At 41.5% G+C, this 10,361-nt stretch overlaps 1 non-coding gene across 1 annotated transcript; it reads left to right on the top strand.

The window, feature by feature from the left end:
* The first annotated feature begins 2,180 nt into the window (after positions 1–2,180).
* Positions 2,181–2,287, top strand: LOC112921688 (U6 spliceosomal RNA). The gene has a single exon (XR_003235296.1). It is a non-coding gene; the product is annotated as a U6 spliceosomal RNA (small nuclear RNA).
* The last annotated feature ends 8,074 nt before the right edge of the window (positions 2,288–10,361 follow it).

Raw genomic sequence — 10,361 nt, 5'->3', positions numbered from 1 at the left:
GCTTTGATAACAATTTTTCTGGAAAAAATAATCACGTCATTGGGCTGAAACTCAACACATTTACAATAACTACAACTTCCCTTTCTTTCTCATAGGCATGGGCCCTACTTTTAATGTTCTTGTATTTGCTGCCACTTTTAAAAATGAACGATGCTGACTTCAAGCCAAATGTTCTGTCCTGAAGCTTGACAATAGATCCTTCTCCCAGAGCTCGTGGTGAGTTTAGCTGCTGGTTTACTTAGAATTACAGATATTGCTAAAGACAAGATGCGATTTTGGGGCAGCCTAACTTGTTATTAAGCATACTGTGTTTTGTCCAGTGCTTGCTAAACACTTTTCCCCTGGGCCCTAAGGATTCATTCTCAAGCATGATGTCCAGTGGGGGCAGGAAAGGGGAGGAAAAACACCATCCCCAAGGCTGCCTCATTTAATTGTAGAGGAGGTGAGAGAGACTCAGTCCTTAAAAGTCCTCATAACTCCATCATCCTCATGTCATTTACCATGTCCCTGACGAAGCAGGCTCCAGAGTGTCTGTTGAAATCCGTCACGTAGTCATTTGAACATCAAATTTTATTCACTGCCCACCATGAGTTGACTCTGGGCTATGTTCAGGAATTACAGAGAGGAGGAGTGAGGCAAGATGCTCTGTATTTTTCTGTGGTGCCAACTAACCAAAGGATTTGATAGAATCACAAAGTTGGTCCCTTAGAAGTAATCTTTCCAGATGGGTCCCAGTGACATTAGGAAACTGGCCCAGAATCTCCCTGGTATTTGCAGAACTGAGATGAAAACCAGCTTCCAGCCTGGTTGGAGTCCCTGCAGTAGATTATTAAAAGTGTGAAAGAGGTGTAGACAATGATATTCTGCACCCCTTTTCATAGTAAGGTTCCGGAAACATGGCTAAAGGGATGTCTTGACTTTTCACAGAAGGAAAAACTCACTAAGCAGCCCCGCCAGGGACAAGGGAACTGTCCCCAAGGGCAGGGGACCTCCCTAACTGATCCGGCCACCAGTTTAAGCCACGGCAGTAAACAAAACAAAACAAAACAAACCTCAGTAAGTGATGGAAAGGCAGCAGAAACACTGAGGGCAGAAAACAGGGAGTAAAACCAACCAGAAATAAAGTGAAAAGTCCTTAATGACACCGATAGTCAAGGTGGAAAAAAGAAGGGGCAGTCTGTGGAAAGAAAGGACGAGAGGCTGACGCTGTGCTAAGGCTGCGCTCTTAGAGGGAAGGTCACAGGAACGGCTGTGTTACAGACTTCGAAGAGAAAAGGAAGCATGCATTCTGGAAGGAAAGTGTGCACTGTGTGATGTATTCCAGACAGGCTCTTTCCTAGCTTGTCAAAGCTTCTGAGCCACAAGGAATAAAGCAAGCAGACAATCTTTCACAAGGAAATGGTAGCTGAGTTACACTTTTTGAAAGAGAGAGAAATAAAATACATCTCACACCATTTCCAGAAGAATTAGGAGCCTGAAACACAAAAACCCAAATTAACACTAGAGCATATTTGTTAGTTCAGGATTGATGCTGATTCAGTCACAGGATGAAGGTGGAGGAAACAGAACCGAAAGAGGAGGAAATAGGAAGGCGGGGAAGGGGGTGGGTAGGGGCTAAGGATTAAATAAACAGAAGGGTGGAGAAAGGAAAGGAAAGGTGGAAAGGGGAGTGAGATTTCAAAAGAATAACGTGAAGATTCCTCATGTTGACCAGTCACCCTCTGTCACCCAACCCCATAGCTGTGGGGGGCACAAGGTTTCTGGGTTTACCATGACACATGCAGGTGAAATGAGTCCTCCCCCTAGCGCCCTCCCCCACCCCTCAAGAGATGGTAAAAATCTCTAATTTCTTTAGCCAGTGCCCACCTCCCCAGATTTCAAGTGCACTTTTCTTCGAGCTCTTGGACCTAAAGAATATGTCCTAACGATGTTCTTTTCACACACTTTTAAGTTAACATCTACTTCTTTTTTTTTTTAATTTTTATTTATTTATGATAGTCACAGAGAGAGAGAGAGGCAGAGACATAGGCAGAGGGAGAAGCAGGCTCCATGCACCGGGAGCCCGATGTGGGATTCGACCCCGGGTCTCCAGGATCGCGCCCTGGGCCAAAGGCAGGCGCCAAACCTCTGCACCACCCAGGGATCCCCATACCTCTTTTTGTCATAAGATTAAATAAAGAGTGCTCGCTTCGGCAGCACATATACTAAAATTGGAACGATACAGAGAAGATTAGCATGGCCCCTGCGCAAGGATGACACGCAAATTCGTGAAGTGTTCCGTATTTTTGTATTAAGAGAAAATGTTTGAAAGACAAATTAGTATCAAACAGCTCTCTAGTAGAATCATTATTTTTCACAAGTAGGCAATATGAAAGCACATTCATATTTTTCTTTTTCGCTTTCAATTGTATAAGAATTGCCTTAGAACCTCTTTTGAACTGAAATTCAGCAAATGTTCAATTTAATGTTTTTATAAAAGAAACTAAGCCATATCTAGAAAATAAACATTCATAAAAGAAAAAAAAGATTAAATAAAGAATAGAATCCTGCAAAGGATAGAATCGCCAGGGTATACATTTAATATATGAATTTTATATATATTGTTAAAGCTTTTATTTATTTATTCATGAAATACACAGAGATTGAGGCAGAGACACAGGCAGAGGGAGAAGCAGGCTCCCTGTGGGGAGCCTGATGTGGGAATGGATCCCAGGACCCTGGGATTGGAGGGGGCGGGTGCACTGAGCTGAAGGCAGATGCTCAACCACTGACCCACCCAGGTGCCCCTCTTAAATATATTTTTGTCAAAGCACTGTAGTCACAGATTGAGCCTATTCAATTTATGGAAATGCCTGGGTACAGTCTAGTGGGCAGTGCCAGTCCTCCTGGCCAAACCCAACCACCAGACCTGGCTTCCTTTTTCACAGAAGTCACTGCATTTAAAATTCAAATAGGGGTCTCTGGGTGGTCCAGTAGGTTAAGTGGCTGCCCTCTGCTCAGGTCATGATCCCGGGGCCCTGGGAATGAGCCTCGCATCAGGGTCTCTGCTCAGCGGGGAAACTGCTTCACCCTCTCCCTCTGCTTTCTGCTCTGCCTACTTGTGCTCTCTCTCTCTGTCAAATTAATAAATAAAATCTTTAAAAAAATAAAATTCAAATATGTTATACATGCTCCTTTACAAGCACACCACTATATAGAAAAGGTAGGGTGTCCTCCAGAGTCTCCTCCAGAAGTGACATGTTCTTTATGTGTCCAGTTTTTGGATGCCCCGGAGGTATTTGTGTGCCGGCACAATTCTCTTTGGAAGGTTTGGGATGTGTGAGAGGTGATCCTTTTCTACAGGAGAAGGAGGCATGGCAGATGGCAAGCTTCTCGGAGAGATTCGTGTTAGGAAGGAGCGGGTCTGAATCCTGTCTGCTCTCCCAAATCCCTTGGTACCACCTGGGAGCCTGAGTTCCTGGTTTTAATGACGGCCACTCTACTGCCTCATCTGTCGCTTTGCCATGTTGTGTTCCTCTTTGTCTTTGACAAAGTGGTGGTCATCACTGTTCTCCACTTCCAGAAATGCTGGGTTGTTTCTCCTGCCTCAACCACTTCTGGGAATGTTCTCCCCACCTCCTTGCTTTTAACCCTTCTCATGTCTCCTGGGAGTGCCTCCCTCCACATGACTTTTTATTCTCTTACAATCCAGGATGTGGAACTGATTATCATTTTTCATTTTCACCCCACCCTCTCGTAAAAACCTCTGCTGTGTGGCTGACAGTAATATACTGTGGAACAATCTCTATTATGCCAAATGGTTTTTCAGCATCTAGTGAGATGGTGATATATTTCCCCTTTAATATCTCACTGTACTGAATTATAGTAATAGCTTAATGCTGAATCATCTTTCCATTTCTGGAATAAACCCATAACATGTTATTCTTCTAATTCACGGCTGGACCAGTTTGCTAGTATTTTATTGAGATACTTTTTCATCATATTCTTAAGTAGAATTGACCAATTACTTTCTTCTAATTTAGTAATGTTGGCATCAGATTTATGCCACAATCATAAATGAGTTGGGGAGAAGTCTACCTTTTTCTCTGCTGTAGACAATTTATGTAACATGGAAATTCTCTTGCCTTGTTTTATTTTTTTTAAGATTTTATTTATTTATTCATAAGAGACACAGAGAGAGGCAGAGGGAGAAGCAGTCTCCATGCAGAGAGCCTGATATGGGACTCCATCCTGGGACTTGCTCCTGAGACTCCGGGATCTCGTCCCTGGGCCAAAGGCAGGCGCTAAACTGCTGAGCCACCCAGGGATCCCCTCTTGCCTTCTTTTAATCATTTACCCCAAGTACCTTGTTTAGGGTAGGTGGGTTTGCCTTTTCTTTTTTGGCTTGTGAAGGGTTTTTTTTGTTTAATACATCTGAAAAGTATACATATACCAAGAATTGAAGCATGAGAAAATATTGGTTCAACACTAATGAATCTACAAGAATTAGGATTTGGGAAAGGTAGAGAAGATTATCTAAGCATTTTAAAAAATTGGAAACTGCAACCAAAATAAGTGGATAAAATCCCTATTAACACTTATGAAGAGTCTTCATAAGACCCCATGATTTTTTAATTAAGCTAGAAAGCCTTAACTAGCTACTCTAGGTTTCCTCATATGCGAAACAGAAATAACGGGATTCCCCTGATTAATCCCCACGTTGTTAAATGTTCTCCCCACCCCCACCCCCACCTCCTTCTTCTTCTTGAAACATGTCTCCATCCTCCCAACTTGAAAGAGGATAGACATCTGTCTCCTAGGGCCACCCCTCACATTTCCTCGATTTATCAGGTCTTCAGCTGTATTCTAGGAACGCCGTATCATACACTATTAAGCTGGACATCTATGCAAGCATATAAGACAATGACTGACAGGGAAAAATGTTTTTTTTTTAAGATTTATTTATTCATTCATGATAGACATAGAGAGAGAGAGAGAGGCATAGACACAGGCAGAGGGAGAAGCAGGCTCCATGCAGGGAGCCCGACGCGGGATTCGATCCCGGGACTCCAGGATCGCGCCCTGGGCCAAAGGCAGGCGCCAAGCCGCTGAGCCACCCAGGGATCCCCGGAAAAATGTTTTTTTAATTGCACACTCAATCCATTTGATGTATTTCAAAAGGTGCAATCCTTTTCTTCATTTATCAGTGACAGAAGTTAGAAATTAACTTCAAAAAAATCATCAAATGGAAAACAAATTTCCTTGAAAGTCACAGTCACACATACATAGTGCATCCTAGAAAAGAGAAGGGACAAGACAGACTCCACCCACTTTCACCATTTTCATCAAAGAGTGGAACTACTCAAGGGTGGAGAGAAAAAGCAACTTTCAAAAAGGACTATGTTATTAAATGAGGCATTTACTATACTCCTTTGTAAGAGCACCAAGTGGGGAACACATTTTCTAAACTAGATCTAGGAAATGGAATGTGCAATCAATCTGTCCTTCCCTTAAGGGCTGTCCAATGGTTAATGAATTTAAAAAACATGACTAAATAAAAATAAATAATAAAAATAAATAAATCTCACACACAGGCCCTGCATACACATACCCCTAAAGAAAAAAAAAAAAAGGAAAAAAACTCCGTAAATGTCCCGGATCATTCTCCAGGGTAGATAGAGCCTGGGAGCAGCTTCAACAACTAAAATTAGTCTGTTACAGAGTCATCACAAGCATGCCTTTCTTTAAAAAAATTTTTTTTGAAACAACAAAACAAAAATTAGTAGTAATCACTTTTCTGACAATACAGTTATTTAAAGTAACTAGTACTAAGAGAGGGAAGGGGATCATACCTAGGGGCCTTGTCTCACACAAGTACATGTGGGTAGGTACAAGGCACTTGTCATTCTTATAAAGATGAATTTTAATCTTTAAACTTTAGTTTGATTTAACATTGTTTTAGTACGATGCTGACACCAGCTGTGTGGAAAGGCCTCTGGAAAGATTCATAACAGCAGATACCTGTGCCTCTTCCTCAGTTCTGGAAGCTCCAGGGCAGCCATTATTGCTTCATCAAATACATTCTTGAGGCCTTTCTGTGTGAGTGCAGAACACTCCACATACTTGACTGCCTTCTGGTCATGTACCAGATCTTCAGAAGTCTCTGGAGTGATAGGCTTCTGTTTGTTCTTGGCAAGTTTCTCAATTGTAGAGGGGTCATCATGGAGATCAATTTGAGTCCCAACAAGCAAGTAGGAGTCCTGTTTTTTGTTTTTTAAAGATGTTATTTATTTATACATGAGAGACATACAGAGAAAGGCAGAGACATAGGCAGAGGGAGAAGCAGGCTCCCTTGGGGATTCTGCTGTGGGACCCAATTCCAGGACCTAGGGATCCTGACCTGAGCGGAAGGCAGATGCTCAACCACTGAGCCACCCAGGTGCGCTGAGAAAGGAGTCTGGACAGTGGTGAGTTATCTCAGGCACCCACTTTTCCTTTACATTTTCAAATAAGGATGGAGAGACCACTGAAAAACAGACTAGAAATACATCTGTTTGTGGGTAACTCAGTGGTCATAACCTGGCATAGTCCTCTTACCCTGCAGTATCTCTGCCAATCATAACTGCGATTGCCTAGTTGACAACCATGGTTGGTACATACTCAGATAGAAATTTGTTTGTTGTGTAGGATATCAGGAAATATGTTCTACCAACAGCACCAGCAGCCACAACCACTCACTTCACTGTCTGCATTGCTGAAACAGTTTTGTATCCACTTTAAAGTTTTCAAATTCGGTGATGACTTCAGCTTCTCTGTTGGGGTGTTGGCCACATTTTAGGGTAAATCTATGACTGTCCTTTCTTTTCTGGTTGTTTTCTTCCTCAAGCCGATTTTTACCATCTATATTGCCCTGGAAAACAATCCATTTCCTATAGTTTTCCAGATTATTCATATAAAGTTTCACATAACTGATTTATCTTTTTCTTTCTTTTTAAAAGAATTTATTTATTTATTCATGAGACACAGAGAGAGAGAGAGGCAGAGACATAGGCAGAGGGAGAAGCAGGCTCTTTGTGGGGAACCCGATATGGGACTTGATCCCGGGACTCAGGGATCACGCTCGGAGCCAAAGGCAGACGCTCAACAGCTGAGCCACCCAGGCGCCCCTAATTTCTCTTTTTCAAACTCTTCCATGTTTGCAATTGTTTCTTCTTTGCTGATCCCAAGTGTGTATGCGTATTCTCTTTTTTCTTTATGAGACTTGCCAAAATATTTTAAAATTTTAATTAATTTGTAATTTAAAAATTTGAGAGATGTTGCTATTGGCAGGAAATAGTTGGCACTCTCAAATCGGATAATTTGAGAGGAGTTTAACAAAGAACTCTTACAGAACATCAGAGACTCCTAACTCTGGTAAACGAACAAGGGGTGGTGGAAAGGGAGGTGGGCGGGGCGTGGGGTGACTGGGTGACGGGCACTGAGGGGGGCACTTGACAGGATGAACACTGAGTGTTATGCTATATGTTGGCAAATTGAACTCCAATAAAAAAAATCAAACAAAACAAAACAAAACAAAAACCAAAGAACTCTTTACAAAGGTGTGGTCGGGGTACAGGGAAATGACAGGGGTTAGCAGTGGGATGGCATTATCACTCCGAGATAGGAATAGGTGAGGGAAGAAAGCAGTGACCAAAACCTAGAAGAATAGAGCCCTGGGGAGGCTGCTTTGGGAGGAGCTCTGATCTGACAATGAAACACAGGCAGACACAGCCCACAGAAAGGGAGATGAGTGGAATAAAGGAATAAATGTTCAAATCTGACTCTCCTTTCTCTCTCAACTCCAGCTGGTGCTCCCCAGCGGCCAAGTCCAATTGAGACCCCTGGATATGATACATAGAGATCAGTATCTCAGAACACAGGATCAGGTCAAGAAGGTGAAGACTTTTGAGGGACAAAAGAAAGATGTCCAGTGCAGGGTGTCTTCTTAAAGAACAAGCATTTAGTTTGACGGTCTATGTTAATTTTGGTTTCCTATTTCATTTTCTCTCTCTTTGTCTCTTCCTCTCTCTCTCTTTTTTTTCCTTTATGGGTTTTTGTGGTTTTCTTGCCCTTTATGTTTATGAATTCCTTTCTTTCAATTTCTTTGCTTTGACTCACTCGCTCTTGTTACAGATTATTGGGTTTATTATTTTCAGTCTTCTTTTGTCTTAATAAATTCATGTAATACCAAAACTTTCCTTTAAGTATAACTAGATTGTATCACAGGTTTTTAGAGACCATGCTCTTATTTTTAATACAATAATGTTTAGTTTTCTTTCTTCTTCTTTTTTTTTTTTTTTTTTTTTTTTGGCCCTTAGTCTAGGAATTATTTAGAAAATGGCTTTTTTACCCTGTATAATTCTGTTTACTTAAGTCCAAAAAAATAAGCAAAACTGATCCATGGTTAGTAGAAGTTAGTATATTGGCTAACTTTGGGAAAGAGGGGAATTGAGAAAGGGGAAATGATGAGGGCTTCTGGAATGCTGATAATTTTCTATCTTGACCCCCTTGGTGATTACATGGGTGTGTGTTCACTTTGTGAAAATGCATTGAGAGTGAGTTAGTCAGCTTAGGTTACCATAACAAAGTATCATAGACGTAACAGCTTAAACAATGAAACTTATTTTCTCATAGTTCTGGGGGCTAGGACATCTAAGTTCAAGGTGCCAGCCAGTCTGAGGGCTCTCTTCCTAGCTTGCAGTTGGCAGCTTTCTTCCTATATTCTCATATGGCAGAAGGGCGGAGGGGAAAGCACTCTGGTGTCTCTTCCTCCTCTTATAAAACCCCAGCCTTATGGGATTAGGGTCCCATGCTTATGGCCTCATTTAACCTTTATCATCTTCTTACAGGCCATATCTCCAAACACAGTCACATTGGGGATTAGGGCTTCAACATGAATTTGGGAGATAAGGCGGTCCATAGCAGAGCTCTTCACTTATGATTTCTGTTTTTTTGAATGCATGGTACACTTCAATTTTAAAATGTGTATTCAGTAAAAGAAAATGAAAGAGAACATGATGAATATTAGATATCCAAGTTCCATGGTCACAACTGCACTTGGGGCACATGGATCACATAACCGACTTACACAGAGATGGACTACTGCTCGTAACCAGTGTGAAAATCTCAGTCAGGTCTCCAGGCCTGGGCTTTTTGCCTGACTGACCATGGTGGACACACCCTATCCCAGATTAGTAACAAAGTACTCAACTGTCGCTGTGTAGAAGGCTGTACCTCATTGCCCTCCAAGGTTTTCTCCTCCATTGAGCTGATGATCTAATAGACAGACCGTGACCTGTACTTAGTATGTAAGTGGTTGTTGATCTGGTAGTGGCAGCTCCACACCACATCCCACATGGGCTCCTCTTTTTCCTCAGTCCTGCAGCTCAGAACTGAGCATGTTGGTAGCACAAAACATGGAGTATCACCAGGAAAATGCAGGCTTGTTGGGGGCGGGGGGGCTCCAGGGCAGGGTGGGCTAGGGAGAAAGAAAGGAGGAAGAAAACAAAGGAGTTGAAAAGCGTTTTAAAGTATCAAAGTGCAAAGATTTTTAAAAGTTTTATTTGGTTATTAGTTTATAATTATATTGCACTTTAATCATTAAATGTGACCTAAAAATTTCTGTTCTTTGCATTTTGTCAATATTCCCTTTGTAACCTAATATATAGTCAAAATTTGCTAATGTTCCATCTTAGCATGAAAAAAATGCATATTAATTCAACAAATATTTATTGAGGGCCTGCTATGTGCCAGATACTGTTCCAAATTCTTAGGATCCATCTGTGAACAAAACAAAGATCCTGCCAAAAGGAAACAAACAGTAAGCAATACTTAAAATGAATAAGCAAATTATAAAATAATGATATATGTGCTATGGAAAGTGACCAATGTTTTCTTTTTTTTTATAAATTTATTTTTTATTGGTGTTCAATTTGCCAACATATAGAATAACACCCAGTGCTCATCCCATCAAGTGCCCACCTCAAATGTTTTCTAAAATAATAGTCCATGGTAAGTAGAATTGGGACTACAATTTAATTGGGTGGTCAAGATAGGCTTCATTGAAAAGGTGATGTGGAATGTGAGGGTAGAGGAGGTAGGTAACTGTGTGTGTATGCATGTATTTGCACTTCCTGCGAGAGCTTTGTAGGGCCATGTAGGGCGGGGTAGGACCTTGACTCTTAGTGAAGTGGATTTGGACAGAGGAGTGCATTGATATCATTTAGTTTTTAAGTGCTCACACTGATAACTTTGTGAGGAATTGACTGTAGGGAGCCAAGAGTGGAAGTAGGGAGGTGGCTAGGAGGTTATTGCCGTTGTTCAGGTAGGAGATGTTGGTGATT

This window comes from Vulpes vulpes, chromosome 11 (genome assembly GCF_048418805.1).
Source record: "Vulpes vulpes isolate BD-2025 chromosome 11, VulVul3, whole genome shotgun sequence".
Lineage (NCBI taxonomy): Eukaryota > Metazoa > Chordata > Mammalia > Carnivora > Canidae > Vulpes > Vulpes vulpes.
This window is presented reverse-complemented; position numbering and strand designations above follow the sequence as displayed.